This window comes from Peromyscus californicus, unplaced genomic scaffold (genome assembly GCF_007827085.1).
Source record: "Peromyscus californicus insignis strain IS unplaced genomic scaffold, ASM782708v3 Scaffold_9__1_contigs__length_137607984, whole genome shotgun sequence".
NCBI classification, from domain to species: Eukaryota; Metazoa; Chordata; class Mammalia; order Rodentia; family Cricetidae; genus Peromyscus; species Peromyscus californicus.
In genome coordinates, this window is record NW_026294617.1 from 42,190,796 (window position 1) to 42,213,898 (window position 23,103).

The window sequence follows — 23,103 nt, forward strand, 5'->3', positions numbered from 1 at the left end:
GAATCCAGACCTATTCATGACTAAACAATTTTTCCACATTCTGCTTGTCTTTCTTCCATGTTATTTAAGTCTGTTTTGCATTTTGTTCTAGGGTGAAGTCCTTATTTTTCAAGTCATGCATGAAGGGTAATAGTTGCATGAGCTATAGATAATTGGAGGAGATTGCCTTACTTCTATTATGTCCTCTATAAAATTCATTATGTTGAAAACTGGGCTAAACACTTCAGAGATTAACTCACTAAAAAGGCCTCCAAATCATCCCTACCATGAAAGCAGGCCAAAATCTGATTGACCAGAAGCATACATCAGACCACTTGTCTTAGCAACTGCATGGCGGCATCTATTGATAATATGAAGGAAACATATTCAGGTGTGATGTACCCAGCATTAACAAACTGGAAAGTGCTCGAATATCTCAACTCCAAAATGAAAAACAAAATGCAGGAGACTCACATAGGACACACTGAGGTAGTGTGGATGGATCTTTGCTATATAACTAGTCCCTCCAAATGAAGCATTTCCTAGCAGCCAGAAGAGGGAGTCTCACTGGACTCAGGAAGCTAATGAATATTGCCAGTATCCAGAAGCCAAAGAACTATATAAGAATCAAGAAGCCTCAAAGGTTCCAAAATTCACAATTAAACCATATTAAAGGTGGGATAAGCTATAAACAATTTTTGTCAAACAGGAGACTTTTCAGTGGAGATACCTCTAAGTTGGGCAGGGAATCCAAGGATGTAGTTGCTGTGAGATGTCACCCACGCTGGAGTGGACCTTTCAATTCTGTGGGCTTGGAATCAGTGACCCTCTGATAAGTAACCAATCACCCACTCATGATCTTGTAAAGTGACCCCAAGAAACTTCTTGGCTCACCAAGCTGAACTTCTGTGGAGTCTTAAGTGTGTCCCTGTCCAAAGTAAACAGGTGTTTGTTCGTGTTTTCTGGGGAAAAAATCAGGCAAAAATCTCACAGATAAGAATGTTAAGGCAGATAAAGGCGTGGAGAAGAAACGGAGGGAGAGGGGGGGAAGAGAGATAGAATGAATATTTATTGCATTATTCATCTAGTTATATGAACTACAAAACTGAGCAAAACCTATTCACAGAATTCATAGTTAACATAATGAGTGCCCTTAAGATGAGAAGGGCTGCCAAGGAGATCTCTGGGAGACTAGGAATATTCTGTTTCCTGGTGTGATTATTGGTCTCATAAGTACCATGACCTTGTGAAAATTATTCCACATATTAACCTATGATTTATTTTTTTAAGCATATGTTGCAGGGGATGGGCTTTTTGTTTTGCTGCTGCTTCTCTGTCATTTTTTTTTTTTTAAGCTCAGTGCCCCAATTCATTCCTCCAGATAAGGCCATAGTTTGGTTCTTGTATGTGTATAGGTTTTTACATGAACTACAGGTGGGATGCAACCCATCAATGCCCTTATTACCTTTCTTCAGCTGTCAGTCTCAATCCCTCCACCCAGGCTTTTGTCGTATTCCTTCAACTACAAATCACTGGTTCATAAAAAGTAACTGCATCCACCTGCAGGTCTGCAATCTTCTGCCCCCTCAGCTGATGCTCATTGGCTGTTCTAGCACACTCTGAGCTACCTCTCCACAGAGCTGTGCAGATGTGTTTGCCTGGATGGCGACTCTTTTTTGACAGCCTTTGTCTAGCTCACTTCCCACTAGGTAAGTCCTGGTGGACATGCCCACCTCTGGAACACTGGTAGATAATCCCTAATTGACATGTCTGCTCTTTGTTCTCTGGTAGGAAATGGTTTGTGTTTTTTACTCTCAGAATATCTGCTGTGGTTCCCCCGAGCTAATCACATGTTTCTATATTAATGTACCTTCAAACTGCTAGAAGGTGAGTGGGAGTGAAGAGTATAGAAATCTGTGAGTTCTTTAGGTTTTAATTCATCTTTTCCCATACTGTCTTTGGATGGAGAAAGGAATCTTGATAACTTCTGCTATCTTTTGCTTTTTTCCTGTCTTAGTAATATATATATATATATATATATATATATATATATATATATATATATATATATATATATAAAATGTGTGTACATGTGTGTATAATTTTACATTATTATGTATTATTAAATTATATTTTATTTATACATCATTATATAATGTATTTTAAAAATTTATCTGTGTATTTTCTTGATTCCCATTGCCCTAAATTATTTTTCCGTGCACGCCTGTAGTTGGTGCTATTTTAAAGGTATTTTAAAATTTGTTTTGGAAAAAGAGAAGGATCTCTGACTTTTTTCCACCATCTTGCTCCAGGCAATCATTCCCTAAGGGATGCTACATATTTGAAGATACAATGGGTAGTCAATTTAAAAAGTTACATAAATATCTAGGAATGATAACAAAAACAATAATGATACCCACACACAAGAAGTTTAAATGGCCAAGATATTAATGAAGACCCATGACAGTAACTGCTAGTAGTTTTACAGCAGCTCCCTAGCAGATTCCGACTCCAGGCAACAGAAGAAGCATCACTTCAGCTTTAGGACACATCAGGCGTACATTTCCCCGTGAAAGGATAGGTAGTATCTTATCTACTGTTCACAGTACCACTCTGCCACCAGGGCCCTAGACAATGCTGAACTCAAATCAACATTTTGGAAGAATCAATAAATGAATGAATGAAATGTAACTGTGACAAGTAAGATACAAAGGTAACATGACAGGAGTAAGAAAAGAGAAAGAGAGGACGTTGTCTCTCTACCATTCCTTTGTGGTCACAACACTTGCAAAAGCAAACACTAACACAGTGAGTTAGGAAAATAAAATGTTAGATAACTAATTGAAAGGATGACATCCAAGGAAGAATAAATACATAAATAATGACATGAACAAAACCACACTCCATGAAAATGCCACAAAGGAAACAGGCAAACAAAAAGATCTTAAAGTATTATTAGGGAAAAATGAAAAACTTCATACTGATACATGAGACAAACCTTAATATTTTAGCAACAATAAATGTAATTTCCTAGTAAAATGCTCATTTTCTGAACTCCAGTAGGAAGTGGTCCAGGCAGGGTCCCTCAGAGTCACTGTTACAGATGATTTCATAGCTGATTAATTTTAAATCCTGGCAGAATAAGTCATTTCCTTCCTCTTACATGCTTCTAGATCATAGAAAAATAAGTGTCACTTTCAAGTGTAAATTAGAAGATGTCTACAGTAAAAGTTGGCTTAAATGACATTTAAAATAGAGGATGAATATATCCTCTCTACCCATCCATATGAAGAGAGAACTTTGTCTATACCAAAAATTACTGTCAAGATTCTAGAACTATAAATCTTTTGCTCCTCACAGTATGCTTATGTGATTAAGTACAATCACTCCTTCTCAGATGACAAAGCTTAGGACGTAGAGAGGCTATATAGTATCTGCAAGGTCCTACAAGTTGGAGACCGCGGGACCCAAGTACCAGTACTACCTCGTTTATGAAGGAGACAAACCATTCTCTGAGGTCATTTACTTACATGTCTAATTCAAAAGCCCAAGTAAGAAGAGGAAAAACAAATACATACCACAATTGAAAGACAGGTTAATAGCTTAAAACTACTTATACAATCCTTAAATGTGAGATAAATTTTAAAAATGAGTTAAAAACAGAACAGAAAACTGTATAGAATATCATATGAGAAATATACGGAGCAAATGGATGATCATTCACAAGAAGTATAAACAAGCACAGATTTTAAAAAAATTAAAGAAACAATATGGGAATTCAGTGTAGGCAGAATCAAGTGGATTTGGTAGCTGGGCAATGAGACCCAGAATCTCAAAGTAAACTTTTAACTCCTTGTTCTTTGGAGCAGAAAGTGTAAGTGTGAAGGGTAGCCACAGCTTTACTTGGTGCTCAGAATAAGGTCGGCACACTAGTTCTCAGTTACTGACTCAATGTTTGTTGTTCTACTACCAACTCTTTGGAGGTCTCAGAACAAGACCCAGATCTTACAAGCTTGTAGAAAAAAAAAATACAAAAAAAAGTATGACTTCACAACTACAAGACAGTTTCATTGATCTGCAAATGTCCTTCCTCTGGGTTTGCTGAAAGCTGTAACCTCATTATTAAAGACCTTCCTCTTCATTTGGATGCTTTCGTAATGTGTGGAGTGAAGTATTTATTGCTAAAATGGCTTACTCACATTCACCTGGCATTTTTCCCCTGTGTACAGGTACCTAAGGCAAGTGCATTGGCCTCTTTGGTCCTTAGTTCATTCATTCGTAAACTTAGGAGGTTATTCAGATAATCAAGGATTTCCTCCACATCTGACAATCCATTATTCTTGTCCCTTCTGAAGGAGCATGCCTCTAATGGGATGAGACATGAAAAGGGCACAAGGTAGTAGTCATGATGGGTGTTGGGATAAGATTTGGGGAGGTGTTTCTATCCAGGCTGCTCTAGCACAGTGCATGAAATGCTACTAACTGGGTGCCTGAAAAAGAACGATCTGTTCTGATCATTCTAGAGAACTTCCAGAGACCAGAGTGTCAGTATGGTTACATGTTAGGTGAGGGTGAAGACTCCTTTTCTCATAGGAACACTAATTTCATTATGAGGTCATTATTTTCCTCCATAGAGGATGGCTTCAGCTTGCTTACAATGAGAGCAGTAACAATCTTAAATTCTAAGAGCTAACAATAAGGATGATTGATAGTTAAATTCTTGTGAGGAATGAATGCCTAAAGACAATGGAAAAGCAAGCTTCAAAGTTTCTGAACAGGGGTGGGGATAGTTTCCTTTTCAGTGGCTGCGAGTGTGTGTGTGGTTGGTGAGGTCAGTAGTAGAGATCAGTAGTGATAACTTCCAAAACCCAGTCAAACATAACCAGGTACATAAAAACAGAAAAAAAAGGAACAAGAGAAAATACAAAGGACATGATGAGCAGCCTCCCCCACACATCCTGCATCACCCCCTACTCCTCAGTTAAAGTCTTTCTCCTACTCTGACACGGTTACTAAGTTGTTCATAGAAATGATAGGGTTCTTCCCTTCCTCCATTTCGCTTCCCTTTCTCTCTCCTTCCCTCCCTCTCTCTCTCCCTCCCTCCCTCTCTTCCTTCCTTCACAACTTTGGCCTTTGAAACTATGATTTGAAATCTTTCACAAATTTTAGAAAATTCTTGGACCTTATTTCTGAATATTGCCTCTACAGCATTCTCTCCTCTTTCTGTGACTCTAGGGACAAGTATTTAGACAGACTGGGTGCTGTACCCACTCTACCTTTGGATTCTCAATATTTCATTCTAGCTTCCTGCTTTTCCTGAAAGTCTGTTCTTGTTCAACATTGACTCAGGTCTTTCTCCTTCTCACTGTTAGTTGCATATCAATATTTCCAGCCCTCTATTTAATATTTTAATAATATAATCAGCAGAATTTTTAAATAAGTATTTTTATTTTATAATTAATTTAATTTTGCATATCAGCCACGGATTCATCATAATTTTTAAAAAATACTTTTCTGATCATTCCATCACTTGCTGCTACTTGATCTGCTTCTGTTTTCTATAATTTCTAGAAAGTTCTGTTTCTGTTCTAAGACCTGGCTGTTTTTGATTAAATGCTCAAAACTGTATATAAAAATTATGAAATAGTTCTAAGCCTGGTGTAATATATTCCTCCACAGAAGATTTATGTTACCTTCTCGCTAGTATTAGGAGAGTACGATCTTGAATGATTTTAACCCAATTCAATTTTAGGGATATGTATCTGTTATCTGTGCTGGATTTTTTTTTGTCAACTTGTTACAAGCTGTGGTTATCTGGAACCTCACTTGAGAAAATAACTTCATCAAATTGACCTGTAAACATGTTTATGAAGCATTTTTTTTAACTCACGATTGATGTGGAAAGGCCCAGCCCACCCTGAGAAGGTGGTCCTGAACTGTACTAAAGAGCAGCCTGAGCAAGTGCCATGGAGCAATCCAGTAAGCAACATTCTTTAGTGGTTTCTGTTTAGTTCCTTCCTCCAGCTTCCTCCCTGGGCTTCTCTCAGTGACAGAGTGTGATCTGAGAGTTGTAAGATGAAACAAACCCTTCCCTCCCTGAGTTGGTTTTGGTTAGTGTTTTATTGTAGCTGTAGAAACCTAACTAAGATAATATCTAACCTGCAATTCAGTTCCTAAAGAGAAGCTACCTTTAATGTGTTTTTAAACCTTAAGGTATAGCCCTTTGGTGTTTCATTACAAAGTAAAGGCTGGCCCAGCCCCCCTTTTGATAGACTAGCTGCCCCACTTCAACCTTTCCAGCTCCTGCCTCTTTCTCTTTTTAAGAACTTCAAAGCTATCAAATGTACTGCTAAATTTCAGTCTTTCAGACATCTCTCCAAGAACTGATAGATATCCCTGAAGAAAAAGAAATGCTCTAAGTAGAGTTGTAATCTAGTTTCCCTGCCCTGGTTCTTGGCCCCATAGCTTTTGGCCATTTTATCATACTCACATTCATGTTTTGTTTTTCACAGTGGGAGTTTAGTTCTGAATCATGTAGTCTGTCACTATTGCTAAACATTTCTCTTTCATTCAAGCTTCTAAGTTCTTTTGGTCATTACTATTGATGACTGCATCTCGCCAACATAAGTGGTGGAAACTTAATCCAAAGCAGCAGTGTTGAGAAGTGGGTCGTGATGACTCCACTGTCATGAAAGACTTAATGTTGATTATAAAAAGGTTCAAAATAAAAGTCTGATGTCTGTATTACACACTGCATAAGTGTGTGTGAGTGTGCTCTCTTGCCCTTCTGCCTTTGGATGACACCTTAAGAAGACACTTACCCCATCAGTCTCAGGTTTACCAGCCTCCCTAACATGAGCAAAATGTACTCTTATTATTTATAAATCATCTAGTCTATGGCATTCTATTATAGCAATACAAAGCAACCAAAAGTCATCATCTACCTATATATATTTTAAATTTTTCTCAATCATGAGGTGGCTGAGTAGTTACTGTTGTAGGAGAAAGGTAATTTGTATATTTTATATTAAAAGAGGTCAAAGCATTTTAAATTGCACTTCTAGCTCTCCAAGGTATAAATCAGACAGAAGTGCTTATTTTTTCAATCAGATTAAGGTAATCTTGTGTTCATTATATAACCGATTTTGTTATGCAAATTGATCTTAGCAAATGTTACACTATTTCAGATGTTTCAAGGGATGCAATTATATTTTCAGGCTAAAGAAGCCAAATAAGAAGATAATCTTTAACAGAAAGTTATTTGGAATCAGATCATGATGGTTTTCCTGTTATTGAGAAAGTGAGAATGTGATGGCTAAGGAAAAGCTTCTCTCAACAGTTTCTAGCCCTGTCACTGGAATGAGTGAAGCTCTCTCACTCCTGTTTTCCAGCCACACCACTATAACACAATACCTTTAATGGTGGGGAAGATCTATAAACAATAGAAACATATTCCTCACATTCATGAAGGCTCTGAAGTTCAAGTTTAAAGTGCTGGCAAATTTGGTATGTGGTGAAGGTCTGCTCTTCATTGATAACACCATCCATGATCTTACAGAGTACAAATAAGCTTGCCCCAGTTCCCTTTATAATGGAACAAGTCCTATTCATGAGGCCAGGCCTTTCATGATCTAATGACGTTGCACAGGCCTCACCTCTTAACACTACAGTTCATGCAATCTGGCTCCAAATATGAGTGTTGGGGAAAACACCAACACCCTTATCCTAGCATATTAGTTTCATAATGTGCAATATTTACGAGAGTAATATTTAGAAATATTTTATGGGTAAAGAAGTTATTGCTCAAAAATTCTTTAGCGCTATAGTCAGTATATAGTAAACATTTAACAAAAACATTTCAGCATTAACCATTATGCTAAGCCACAATTTATTTACTTGTCTTTTTTTTTTTTTTTTTTTTTTTTTTGGAGGCAGGGTCTTTCTCCATAGTCCTTAATGTCCTGGAACTCATTATATGGATCAGGCTGGCCTTGAACTCACAGAGATCTGCTTACCTCTGCTTCTTGAGTCCTGGGATTGAAGGCCCGGCTTGGGCCACCATTTCTTAACCTTAGCTCTATTGCTATTTTAGACTGAATAACTCCTTTTTAAAAGAATTTTATTGTACAAGTGTCATAGTTCAAAGGCCTCTTTGCTTGAGCTCAGCAGCATCTCCTCAGTATGGCAGCCAAAAATATCCCCAGTGTAATCAAACATTGCCAAGTGTCACCTAGGAAAGAAAGCTGCCGAGGAGAACCTCTGCACCCCACTGCCAAGTAGGTATAGTCACCACACCCAAGTGGAAATAATGCTAAAATTCGATTTTAGAAAGCTGAGCTAATATATTGAGATTTGTTTCATTATCTCTCCAATCAACTTCAGAAAACAATTTGTCTCTATTTCAGCATATGTCTATATAAATATAAAACACACACACACACACACACACACACACACACACACACACACACACCAAGTATGTGGTATATTTGGTGGTTTGTTTTTTGTTCTGTTTTTACATTTGAAAGGATCATACACGAATAAAGTGGAAACTTTATTTATAGCCAAGGTAAAGAAGATAATAAAAATTACCATGTAGGCCATGGAAGCATAAAACTGACCATCTATAACCTCTTACAGTGAAGTTCAAACTTACCAAGATCTTCACTCTAATCAGTGCCCGGACAGAAATACTACAGAGCCAAAAGTACTCTTCAACATTCATTAGAAAGCTGCTACACTGAAAATCTGCACAAGATCTCTCCGTGACTAAAATATATCCAGTCTTATTACCCCAAACATCCTATACTAGAATAGAGAGCACCATAGACTAGACTGGATCATGTTTAAGGAATTTACTTCGTAGAAATATTTCATAGCTGTACTAGCCTTTGGGTTAGCACAAGAGAAGATGACCTTGCCATGACGGAAACACAGGAGAAGCATGCTTAACGGGAAGAAGTCTGTCTCTTGCTCTTTTGCATGCTGATACACCCACTATATGGATAACGAGGAACCTTACTCCACACACAGGAACACAGCATGGACATGATTTAATGACTTACACATGCCATGTTGATGGGACTCCTCTGAGTGTTCCTCTACTCCTTGGTGACTTTGAACATTCATTTGGGGGAATCTTTACTGTCTATCTATATTGGTGCCTGCTCCAAGATCGCCTCCAGGGTTTCCAAAAAATCCACGAATGTGTCAAGGGCTAGACTTTTCTATCGGAGGGGTAAATAAGGAAACACACTTTCTGATGCAACTTTCTCTTTTACTTCATCTTAAAAAAAAAAATCTCTTTCTGAAAATCTGTCTCCACACAGCTACATCCTTTACATGCAGCTACACATCTCTCCTTACATACATACATCTCTCTCCTGCACAGCCACACATCTCTATACACAGTTACATCTCTTATTTACGTATATCCATATTTCTCTCCACACATCTCTCTTCTATATATATTTCTTCTCTCTACTCTGCTACATTCCTTCACACACTACTACATCATTCACTTACTCTTTACTCACTCACACTCACTCACTCACTCACTCACTCTTCTCTACACATACATTTCTGCCCTATCTCTGTCTCTACAGTAAAAACTTTGGACAAATAGGAGTTACATTTTCAGGGTCACAAAGCATTGCTTGAGTAAATAATAAGAGACAGAGCCATTCTGATACATGTAAGGAATCACACAGTTTCTCTCAGGCTTAGGAGGTCACATTGGCTGGGTGTGGTAAGTAAAGCAGGCACAAAGCTCTGAGTGGTTAGCATTCTCAGACAGAGAGTGCCACTGAAACTCAGGACTTAAACAATAAACATTTGGTTGGCTGGACCTGGACCGTGAGGCTAGGAGTACGTGCAGAAAGTCAGTTGCTGTGGGGAGTTTGTGTCTTAATGTTATCAGCCTGACTTTGGTTCAACAAGCAAACACCTGGGAACTTGCCCTTGTGAAATTTGTCTCTAGGGGCAACTGGTCTGTTTTGAATTTGCTCTGAGGCCTTAGCTAAATGTATGAAAAGCTGTCTTTGTAGCTGAGAATACAGTTATTTTCCTATGTCAGTTTGAGTGTGAAAAGTATCCTAGTATTATTTCTATTCATCAGAATTACACAGCTTAGGCAGAACTCATCTTCCTGACCATCCATAGCTATATGCATGCCCAATAGATGAAACGTATTCATGAGACAAACACACAGGCAGTGGGGAAAATACCCATAGCTGTTTTTAGGGAAGAAATATATGACACAAGAGAGAAATTACAGACAGAAGCAACCGGTTTTCAGAGTCTGTGGTCATGTAAGCCTTGCTGATGAGATTCCTCCATCAGAGAGTTATTCCTCTGGTGGGTTGACACCTGAACTATCAACTGTCATCTGCTGTATATTCTTAATGGCCATCAGCACATCTCCTTAATGAGCTCCTATGTGTCCATTTAGTTTCTAGTGTTGCTGAAACAAGCTGGTGGCTACAGACAACACAAATCTAGTATCTTACCATTGAGGCTAGTTTTTAATAGGGAATGTCCTTTTTGAAATTTGTGCAAGACTTCCTTGACTCACAGCTTATGGTTCTTGTCAGACCCTTGGTGTCCCCCTGGCTTGTAGGTGCATCACCCCAACTGCGTCTGTTGTGTCATGGCCATTTTCTCCCTGTGTGCCAGTGTTCCCATGCATCTTCCTATAAGAACAGCAGTCACATTGCATAAATTAAACCTACTCTAGTATGATCTCTTCTTAGCTAATTATACCTGCAATAATGTGTATTCCGAACATCATTCATGGGGTTCCAGGAATGAATAACACTTTAGGGGAACAATATTCAACAGGTGTTATATTCTTTGATAATTCACTTACCTATAAATCTTGTTTATGAAGTGTGTGTTGTTTTAAAATCACTAGTTTGGGCATTCTTTCATCACAACACATATAAAGCTAGAGCTACAGTTTCACACTCTTGTTTTCTCTCTTCTAGGGTAAGTCCTATATTTCGGTCTTCTGTGACAATTAGCACATAGGTGGGCTTAATAAATGTTTGTGAAATAATATGAATTAATTCAACTTCATCTAGATCCTAAGGACAAATGGATATCTAGCCCTTTAAACTCCAAATAAAGAAAAAGGAAACAGGATACAGTCACAAAAACCTTTCAACAACAACAAAAAATTGGGGTTCCTAGAATCTTACTTTATTATTTTTAACCTGTGACTGCACAACAACAACAGAAATGGCACCACAGAACCTCGCCAAACTCAGACAGGAGGTTTTCTATTGAGGACACAAGGAAAATTCACTTTCTGAGGATTGCCAGTCATCTGACTGAGCAGGCAATGCCGAGGGAAGCCACTTAGGAAAAGAAGCATTCCGTGGTGGCGCAAGCACTCTAGAGGCAGAGGTAGGCAGATCTCAGTGAGTGTCAGGCCAACCTGGTCTACAAAGCAACTTCCAGGCCAGCCAGAGCTACACAGCGTAACCTTCCTTTGTGCTCACAGTATATTTTCCTATTGAAATTATTTCTGGCTATTATTATAACTATTGGAGAGGTAATTATAAATCAACTAAAATTAATTCAAATACCATAATAGAACATTTGTGTGTTTTTGAAATTTACTTAACAAATTTAACTTTTATAATTTATTTTCCTTTTAAAATGCTTCTTGCAAAGACATTTCACAAGCAAGACATGTGAAAACAGGCACATGAAAAGATTCTCAACCTTATTGGTCATTAAGGAAATGCCAATTAAGCCATAATGACATTGCATCACATCTGTTGTAATGCTAAATTTGAAAGACTAGCCGTACCAGGTGTGAGGAACTGAAGGCAGACACTGCTGCTGAGATCTCAGAATGCTACAAGCGCTTCTGAGCAGAGCTTGACAGTTTGTTAAGAGGGGGATTATACTGCCATATTACCTAGCCATTGCATTCCTAGTGATATTACTTGGAAGAAATGAAAGCATACAATCATGTAAGAACTTGAACATGAATTTTTGTAGCAGCTTTATTTGTAATGGCTCCTGAACTAAAAAAGAATAAACACCCATCAATATAAATAACAAACCCTAGTACACAGAAATGATAGAGTAAGTTTTCAACAATAAAAGGAATGGCATGTTTCCACTAGAGATGAACGCTAAGTTAATTACTGACTGAAAAAAAACATGCAGTTTTTTTAAAAGCATAATGCGTAATTGTATCTATAGAAAATGCAAACTAACATATAATAATAGAAGAATAGTGAAGGTCAGGAAGGCAAGATCACTAAGAGACACATGGAAGGTGGAAGAAGAGGATATTGTCTTGATTGTCATGATTCTTTCATGGGTGTATTGACCTGTCACAGCTCATCAAATTGTATACATGAATATATGAAGTTTATTGAGTGGCAGTTATATAATAATATATAAGCTAATGAAGACAAAATAATTCCTCCTGAAACTTAGATATTGAATAGGTTGGTCTGATAGAACAGCATTGATATTATGACTTAATTACATTTCCTTTAGAGTACCCATGCTAACATTCTCTATTGTAACAGGCCTATCACACATTTAGATAGCATGCATTTTACTGAATTTTGTTTAGCACAAGGGAAATTTGAGAATTCAGAATGTTATAGCAGTAGGGAGCTATTTTTAATGTTTTCTTTGTGTCTATTTGTGTATATGGGAAGAGTGGCTCATGTGGGGAGCGGGGCTTGTGTCTGTGCATCCCATGTGGAGGCGAGAGGTTGCTATCAGGCATCTTCCTCAACTATTCATCTTATTTTGAGACAAAGTCTCCAACTGAACGTGGAGCTTGATGTTTCAGTCTGCCTGGCTACCAAACTCCTGGGGTCCTCCTGCCTCTACCTTCTCAATATTGCATGCGTTGATTAATTTGTCAATTTGACACAAACTATATTTAACTGGGGAGAGGGAGCCTCTATTGAGGAGTTATTTCCATCAGACTGATACATCTTTGAGGGCATTTTCTTGATTAGTGAATGATGTGGTGCCCAGCTCACTGCAGACTGTAGCTTTCTGTCTTAGTTTGCCTTCTAGGGCCGGGATAGAACATTCTGATGAAAAGCAACATGGGAAGGAACTTTTGTCTGGCTTACACTTCCATATCACAGTCAATTCTGAGGGAATTTAGAGTAAGAATAGAAGCAGGAAGCTGGAGGAAGGCTGTTTACTGACTTGCTTCCCCCACCCCACCCCTGCCCACTCCACTTTTACAACCCAGGACAATCTGCCCAAATACGGTACCGCCCACAATGGAATGTGCACTCCCACATCAATCACTGATGAAGAAAATGCCTGGAAGATTTAGTGACAGGGCAATCTGATGAAGGGGATTCCTTCCAGTGAGGTTCCCTTTCCCCAGGTGAGTCTAGTATGTGTCAAGATGACAAAAACCAACCAACACACTGGATTATAGATGCACGTGCCCAGCATTTGTATGGTACAGGGAATATTTTTTAACAGCTGAGCATGTAAAAGAAATGTGAGTTTCTACAAATTAGTATGTTCTGAGACAGTCAACCAGGAAGTCAGCATAAACAGCAAATTGAGACGAATTTAAAATTAAATAATGCCTTTGTAAATATAATGTTTAAAATGCTTACAAAATAATCTTGGAAAAATAAGAGAATGGAGTCTGTGATGGCTAATGTTGGCTTTGAGGATGGCATGAGTAAAAGGATTTAAGAGGCTCAGAGAGGTAAAAATTTAGTCAGATTCGTATTTTAATGAAAGTACTAAGTTGTCCAAGGTCACTTGGATGTTCTCAGCCTCGACATATGGAGGCAAAGTTGAGAAGAGGCACACAAGCCCACAGGAGCAGGGGCACGTGAAAGGTCTTGCCAATAGAAGGAAGAGAAGAAACACATTGGACTGTTGGTAGAGTCCAAAGCCGAAAGAAAATAATGAAAATTTCTAGGCACAATCTGGAAGAAAGGGTGGAAAGGAGGGGTGTTGTTTTAGTTAAGAAGGAAAGAGATATAAAAGAGAAAAGAAGAATCAGTGACAGCACAGTGTCGTGGAAACAGAGACCTGAAAGTTTGAGAAATGTGTGCATTAAGTGTTAAGAAGGAAGGCAGGGCAATAAAGGGAGAAACTGAAGAATGGTTTCCGAAGGAAGGGTGAGGGAACTAGGCAGGGGAACAGTGAACAGCTAAGAAGTTTATTGAACCTCAGAAGGTAGGGCACAGAAACAATACATTTGAAGGGTGATGATCCTCAGTGGCAGCTGGAGTGATAACCTGGTCCTTCCTATGGTCCCTTCAGGTAATACCAATCATTCCCTACTAGAACATATTGAAACTACCTGAGAGATTATGAACTTTCTGGAAAGTGTTTTGTCTTTACTTTTATTAACAAATGCTTCAATACATTATTGGAGAAAATAATAAATTCCTCAGCCAAAGGAAGCTCACTGAGTTTTAAAAGAGGCTCCATTACCTTAGGCCACATTAATACCCTGGCACTCACTCACCTTAACCAGCCTGTGATTGAGCCCAACTTTTATCTTTGTGACACCAGTCAACCCAGAAGAAAAACTTCACTGAAAGCTGCCTCCCTACCCAGGTCCAGAAGCAACAGGAAATGGGTGTAACCAGGAGACCAGGGAGAGATTGTGTTCTCTCAGGGATGTATCTTCTGCCTTGACCAATAACCAGTAGAAACCAGAGGTGGGCAACAGGGAGGGTCAGCTCCTCTGTAATAGTAGTGTGATAGGGCAAAAGCAAGAGAGAGCAAAGCATTTGATATTTTGGGCACTGACTCTCAATTATATACAATTATGTACTAGCCAAATGGTTCCTATTAATATTTATAAGTTTTTTTCTGGCCTACCTAGTTTTAAAAGTTATATTAATGTGCATTGGATAAGCCTGTGAGATAAGCATCACTAGATTTGAAAAGACGTTACATTTTAAAGCATTTTGTCACAGTGAAAGATTTACTCTTCCTAGGACTTAGTGTTCTGTTAAGTATCATAAAAGTATAGTCAAACCTCTGTACACTCAGGTCCTACATCCATAAATTCAACCAACAATCACGAAGTCAAAAATGATTGAACAATAAGAAACAATACAAATTAAAAAGTGCAATAACTAAGTGGGGTTTACATTGTAGCAGTTATCATAAATCACAAAAGGATTGTGTAGGTTACACAAAAATATGCCATTTTCTACAGGAGACTTGAGCATCTCTGAATTTGTTATCTGTGGGGGATCCTGGAACCAGTTCCCATGGATTTCAAAGGACAGGCGAATATGCTGAAAGACATATGTACACACGTTTAGATCAGATTGATTTTAAAGAATGTTCTCTTCAATTAGACTTGATAGAGGTAAAAGCAGTGATTTGAACTGGTAAGAATGTTCATTGCAGGAAGGAGTCCTGGATAGATTTAAAATAGGTTAAAGATGGGCTCAAAAAGATCGGTATGTTATAATGCATAAATAAATAAAGCGTAATGCACAAGTCTACAGTCCAGATATACCTTTTCACTTGGCACTTTTCCTGGAAATGTTATGGACTCAAGAGACTCTAGAAATTGATTGTATACAGAATGGGATTATTTTAAGGCAAAGAGCAAACCTTCCAATCCCAGCGTTTCTAAGAAGTCATGTTTCACTATGTTGCTTGTACTGATTGGACTATTTGGGATGAGCATCTCTGCTCAAGTTCAGAGTCAGAAATACCCAGAAATTTAGAGGTTAATGGTACCAAAACTTAATAGCCATCTTCTGGAAAAATCAAACACACAAAAACTTACTATGCGTTTCTTATGGCTGCTGATGTAAAGGACTCAGATCCGTGCTCTTGCTTCCTGGTCAGGGGCAAGACCTCCACAGGGTCTGCATCCAAGAGGTCTACTGGGAGTAAATGAGACGCACATGTGCCTTGGTATGCAGCAATGGGATACCAAGGGCTCAAGATCCGCCTTCCTGCTAAGCTAGAATTGGTTCCAGGTTAGTAACAGAAATGTGCTATGACACCACACTTCCACTCACTTCCCCCGTGCGTTGCCAGTAATGGAACTGGAGTGTGTGGCTGGAATGAGACATGGAACCATCTTGAGACATGAGACAATGTATCACTCCAGGGGAGCTAAGTTGTCCTCATGTGAGGGGAAGTGCAGCCTGTCCCTGTAGGGACTTTCCTGCCTGGTTAATATCAGAGCACATGGAAAAGTTTAGCCAGAGAGCAGGCTCCGGAGATTCCATGTTTTGAAATTTATTTTTCAGTCACTCAGCTACAGTCAACTTGAAAACTGCTTGGCAAGTGGTTGCTTTTAAAAATCCGTTTGGTGACTATTATCTGTTCCTGCACAGTATGTGAGGCTGTGATGCCATACAGTCTGATTTCTCCCCTCATTCAGTTAATCATTGCATCTGGTAGGTAACAAATACCTAGATGTTTTGTAAGATTATCAAAACAAACCTCCCATTGTTGTGTGAAACACAATGTGTTTCACTGTATGTCCAATATCTTAGCCAGACCTCGCCACCACCACCCAACGTCCCTATTTCAGAGAAGTGGCAGAACTACCCACATGCTCACACATCGGGAGTAAAACTAGATTCTTTTTTCCATTTTTACCTTCTACATAAATATATAAATAAAATCACCAGGTCTTCCCTCAAAAACATTCCCACTACTTGCTTTACATCTTTTCTTTATGTTTAAGGAATCTTTCATGGGTATTACTGTACTAGCTTTCTATCCTATCTCCATGGTTTCCCGCTTCTGTCCACCGTTTCAGCTCTCATCATCGGCATTTAGATGAGCATCTCTGATTCATTTGCCACTTTGCACAAGATTCCACTGTGACTTTCAATTGCACGCAATAAAATTGCTTCACGTCCTTGCTTCCTCCTCTGCTGAACTGCACCCTTCTCTCAAGAAACTGCTCCTATCTCTTCTTCCTTAAGGCATCTTTCCCATTCCAGCAATACCTTCCTTGAATAGCTTACCTGAAGGCACCAGGCTATTCTATTGTGTTCTCCACAAGATTCAAAACACAGAATGTCCACTGTGTTTTCTATCTGGAGAGATCTGGCAGAGCCTGGCTATATCTCAGATCTAAGAAATGTGTTGTGTATGTGGGGGTGAGGGCTCAGTTGGTAGAGTGTGCTTGCCTAGCATGCAGGGGCCCCGGTGTTTGAAACTCAGCACCCCATAAACATGGCAGGCTGTGCAAGCCTGACATCTCAAAACTTTGGAGGTAGAGGCAGAGGGGTCAGAACTTCAAGGTCATCATGTGCTACACAGTGAGTTTGAGACCATCCTGGTGTACAAGCTGCAAAAAGTACGTGTCATATGATGAAACTTCCTGATGAGATGGTAACCTAGCATATATTTTAAGTGAATTTTTCACAGAACTCAATTGGAAAATTACCATTTTCTACTTTTTATGACTGTTTGCCCTTCTCCTATCCAGGAAACTATTACATTTTTGATTGTACGGTCATTATATCTTTCTTTGCAATTATATTATCATGCATAGGCTTTGCTCACTTTTTCACACAATATTTTTGCTTAAAACTACACATATCAATATGTTTTACTATTGGTACTTTACATTCTATGTAGTATTCTATTTTAGGTGTATACACAATATTTTGTCACTTCTACCATAAATAAATGTTTGTGTTCACTTGTTAAAAACTTACTACAAACACCGCTGCTATGTCTCCCACAGCATGTGCGTATCTAAAGGTAAAATGTTGGACTTATCTTTCCCATGCTTTCTAGGTAATGAAAATGTTTCCCAACATGGTTTGCTGAAGTGTAACTTTTGAATATTTGATCAGGGTTTTGATGCTGGGGATTGAACCCAGGACCTTCTCCAGCTAAGTAGGAGCCTTACCACTGAGCCCCAGTCCCAGGCCTTCTTACATTTATTTCTAATATTTTTCAGCACTTTTTATAAATACAAAGTTTTGGAAGCTAGAGATGGCTTAGCCATTAAAAGCACTGGTTGATCTTTCAGAAGACTGGGTTTGATTCCCACCACACACAATACAGCTCACAACTGTCTGGAACTTCAGTTCCAGAAGATCCAATACCTTCTTGTGGCCTCTTCAGGTATCACTTGCATGTGATACACAGACATACAGGCAGGCAAAACATGTAAAATAATAAATTATATACATTTATTTTATTATATATATGCTTATTGCATTAGAATTTGTGTGGAACTAAATCTTTTCTCTTTAATGATGTAGGAATGCAACTTTTTTTTTTTCTATTTAGAGAGCAGAGATTATCTGAGGAAATTCAAATCTGGATTTCCAAGAAATAATTTATTAACCAAAACTTGCCAGATTGTCAGAAACAATAAGCCTCCTTTTCTCAACAACAAAATGTTGCTATCTAGTGTCAATTCTGCATATATGAAATACTGGGGTTCATTAAAAGATATTCCCAAGAACCCTCAGAAACAGCTTCAGAAGTAAATGCCCTTTCTGATTTCCTGTGCCTTCCCGTCTCTTGCTCTGCATCCTTTTCCATGTTCAGCCATAAAAACCAGAAGTCCTTTTATTCCAGCCCATTCTGGAAAGGCCTTGCTCCACAGCGAGGAGTGTGGGGAGGAATGTGGGAACTGGCGGCCAGAGAATCTGCACAGACAGGCCTGCTACCTTTCGGCTCTCAGTCTGCTATCATTAGACAGTGACTGTTGTGTTCGATCAGTTTCCTCAAGACTCCCTCTGCTTTGCAAAACCTGAGCATAAAAACAGGGAAGTCACGTGGCTGAGATGGCTCAGCTGGTAAGGACTTTTGCTGCCAACCTGAAGACTTGAGTTCAATTCCCAGAACCCACATAGGCGAAGGAGAGAACTGACTCCCACGAGTTGCCTACTGACAACAAAACATCCAATTTGTGTATACCACCCACACACCCCCAAATAGTATTTTTTAAAAAAGGGTAGGTCACCTTGAGTCTTTGTATTTCTGTACATGCTCAAGAATTTCATATGAGGCTGGCTGTTAAAATTTGCTTGATTATCTCTCCTTTTGTGGTGGATGTCTGCCATGACCCCCTTGAATAGGCAGGAGGGACAATAGTTTTTCTTGTAGATATCTGTCTATTATTTGAATCCTTATTGTGTTTTACTAGCCCATTTTTCCTGAATCAATTAAGTATTTCTAACTAGTAAATTATGGTATTACTATTAATAATATTGTTTTAAAATAAAATTTTGCTGTCAGGTAGAGGCTTTCTAAGCTTGACTTCAGGATTACCCTGGCTATAATTTTCTCTTTGTTCTTCCAAACTTTTCATAATCTTCCTGTTATATTTCTAAGACAATTTTATTGAGCATGTGACTGATACATAATTTAGTTTTTAGATCAATTTGAAGAAAATTTGCATTTTTATTGCATTGAAGTCCTTGTATTAAATATGCAGTTTCAACTGCCTGGCTTGTCTTTCAATTACATGGTCATCAGTATCTTTCTCAGAAGACTTTTAACTTGCCAGAAAGAATCTACATTTGTATTTATATCACTATGTATAAAGACACTTTTACGATTTTGTCATTATTTAGCTTTGTTACTATTCTTTCTGCCTTCCTGTTTTTTCCTCCTCCATCCTCTTTCTCCTCTTTTCTCTTCTCTGAGGTACTACCTAGATACTCTAGCAGGATGCTTAATGTAAACAATTGTATTTCTAGAGATTTTAGAGTCATTTTTTTTATATACTAGGTCATTTCACTTGCCTTTTTAGAGCTTACTCTCTTTTATTAGCATACATTACAAATAATTTTCATTATGGCACTTTTCAAAGAAAATTTTTTGCTGTTTCTTTTCTTTTTCCATCTTCTCCTCCATTCTCCCTCCTGTAGTTATGTTGTTGTTGTTTTGTTTTTTTTTTTTCTCTCTGGGGACCCAACACCCAGCTCCCAAATAAATACACAGAAACTTAGAGACTTACTCTTATGAATGCCCAGCCTTAGCTTGACTTGTTTCTAGCCAGCTTTTCTAACTTAAATTAACCTGTTTCTCTTTAACTAGGTTTTGCCTCTGGGCTTTTTACCTTTCTTTATTCTATGTATCTTTCTTTCCTTCTTACTCCATGGCTGGCTGTGTGGTTGTGTGCCTGGCCCCTGGCATCCTCCTCTCCTTCTCCCTTTCCTGCTCCTCACTCTTCTCTTCGCCCTCAAGATTAGATTTCTTCTATTTTTTTATCTCTGCCTTCCAGCCCTGTCTATCCTTTCTCTGCCAAGCTATTAGCCATTCAGTTCTTTATTAGGTCAATCAGGTGTCTTAGGCAGGCAAAGTAAACACAGCTTTGCAGAGTTAAACAAATGCAATATAAAAGAATGTAGCACATCTTTGCATCATTAAACCAATATTCTACAGTGTAAATGAACGGAACACATCTTACACTAATATTCCACAACACCCTCCCATCCTTATCTCCATTCATACCCTCTGTAGCCTCCTTTTCATTTTCATATCACATGGCCCATTTGTCCCTACCCACCTTTCTCAACAACTTTTGTCCCCCTCTTTTATCTTCTTTCATAACCTATACCTTCTCTGATATCCCCTTATTAAAAGTGTCTGCATATGGCAGAGACCACCTGAGTTTTGTCTGGGTCTGGGTCACTTAATTTAGTACTTTCCATAGCCATCCATTTTTCTGGAAATTTCATTTTTTTCTTTTTAGCTGAGTAAAATGTGTTGTGTTTATATGTGACATTTTTGTTATCTGTTCTTTTGTTGATGACCATTAAGATGGTTTTCACTCCCATGGTGTTGTGATGAATAATGCGGATGCAAGGATAGCTATGCACATATCTAAGTGGTAAGACAGATGCACAGGAGTGATATAGCTTTGTCATGTGGTAGTTCTATTTTTAATTTTGTGAGAAAATAATGGCTGTACTAGTTTGCAACCGTACCAGCATATGTTGTCATGTGTTTGTTTATCTTTTGTTTGTTTGTTTATTTTTGTTGTTGTTATTTTTGAGACAGAGTCGCACTATGTAGCCCTCACTTGCTTGGAACTCGATAAATAGACCAAACTGGCCTCAAACTCAAAGAGGTCCTCCTACCTCTGCCTCCCAAGTGCTGGGATTATCACTTATTTCTTGACTACAGCCATTCTAACTGGGGTAAAATGAAATCTCAAAGTTGTTTTAATTTTCATCTTCCTGAGAGTTAAGGATTGTAAACACTTTAAAAAGTATTACTAGTCATGTGTCTCTTCTTCTGAGAACTGTCCACTTCATTACCTTATTTATTGATTGGCAATTTTCCTTTATAATGTTTAATTTTTTTAGTTCTTTATATATTATAGACATGAACCTTCTGTCTGGGGTATAACTGGCAAGGATTTGTTCTCATTCTGTAGGTTGCTTATTCACTCTGTTAATGAAAGTGTGTGTGTGTGTGTTGGGGGCGGGTGTTTTGTCTTTTGCTGTACAGAAACATTTTAATCTCATGTAGCCCCATTGGTTGGCTCTGTTTTCTGTCCTGTTCAGAAAGTTCTTGCTCATACCAATAACTTAAGTACATTCCCTGTGTTTTCCTCTAGAGCTTTCAGCATTTCAGATTGAGGTTGAGGTCTATGACCCATTTTGAATAATTTCTGTATAAAGTTGGAAGTGATTTTATTATTCTGCCAGACGATTTCAGTTTTTACTAGCACCGTTGGTTGAACAGGCTTCCCCCCAACCCAAGTGTATGTATTTGTCAAAAATTAGGTGGCCATAACTATGTGTGCTTCTTCCTGGGTCCTCTATTCCATCCTATGGGTCTACGTGTCTGTTTTGTGGCAGTACCATGCTGTCCTGGTCACTCTAGCTCTGGAGTACAGTTTGAGATCAGGGATTATGGTACTTCAGCAACATTCTTTCTGCTTAGGAGTACTTTATTTTTATTCTTTTGTGTCTCCATATAAAGTACTGGATCCCCTCCCTCCCCCCAGTTCTTTGAAGAATGTCATTGGAATTTTGGTGGGGGTTGCATAGATTATACAGATATCCTTTCATTGTCTAGTCAGTTTCTCAATATTTGTTCTGTCAGTCTAGAAGCATGGCTGTTCTCTCCATCATCTAGCATCTTTTTTAATTCCTATTTTTCACTATCTTAAATGTTTATTGTACTTCCTTTAGTGGGTTTGTTTCTAAGTACTTTATCCTGGAGGTGCTATTGTGAATAGGACACAGTCCCTACATTTTCTAAGCAAGTGTATTATCAACATATGTCAAACTACTGATTTTTATATGCTGGCTTAGCATCCTGAACTTTACCGAAAGTATTTATTAAATCTAAGACTTTTCTGGTAGAGTCTGTAGGATAAGAGACCCTGTGGTATAGAATTATGCCATCTGAGAATAGGAATCCTTCTTCATTTCCGATTTTTATCTTTTTCACATCTTTCTCTTGTTTTATTGCCTCAGTAAGACATCAGGCATTATGTGAATAAAAGTGGGTAGGGGCTACACTGTTGCATTATAGATTTTAGATGAAATATTTTCAGTTTTTTCCTATTAATATAAGGGCTGCTATAGGTATGTTTTACATGTTTACAGATAGATAAACTTTTATTATTTTGAGGTATGTTCTTTCTATTCCTAATTTCCTTAGAACTTTTATCTTGAACTTTGTCAAATGCGTCTTCCGCATCTATCAAGATGACTGATTTTTGTCCTTAAGGTTGCTTATATATTGGATCACATTTATTGATTTATGTATATTGAGCCCACCTTTGCCTCCTTGGGACTTGGGATGACACCTATTATAATGTATGGTCTTCTTACTTTACTCTTGAATTCTGTTTGCAAGTATTTTGTTGACAACGTGTCTTTATCTGGCTTTGTTATCAAGACAATATCGGCTTTACAGAATGAATTTGTTGCTGCTTTTACTCTTCCTGTTTTGTGGAAAAAGTTGGGAAGTGTTAGTATTTCATCTTCCTTGAGTGACTTATGGGGAACATATAAGAAGGAGGACAGGAAATGGTGCAGACGATGAGGAAACAGATGCACATACAGGCACATGAGCTGTGGAAGGGGCTATAAAATTCATTGCTTTCCTAGTTTTAAATATGTTTGGTTTTTCATTTGCTATGGTGGATAAGTGCATTGAAATATAATTGATTTTTAT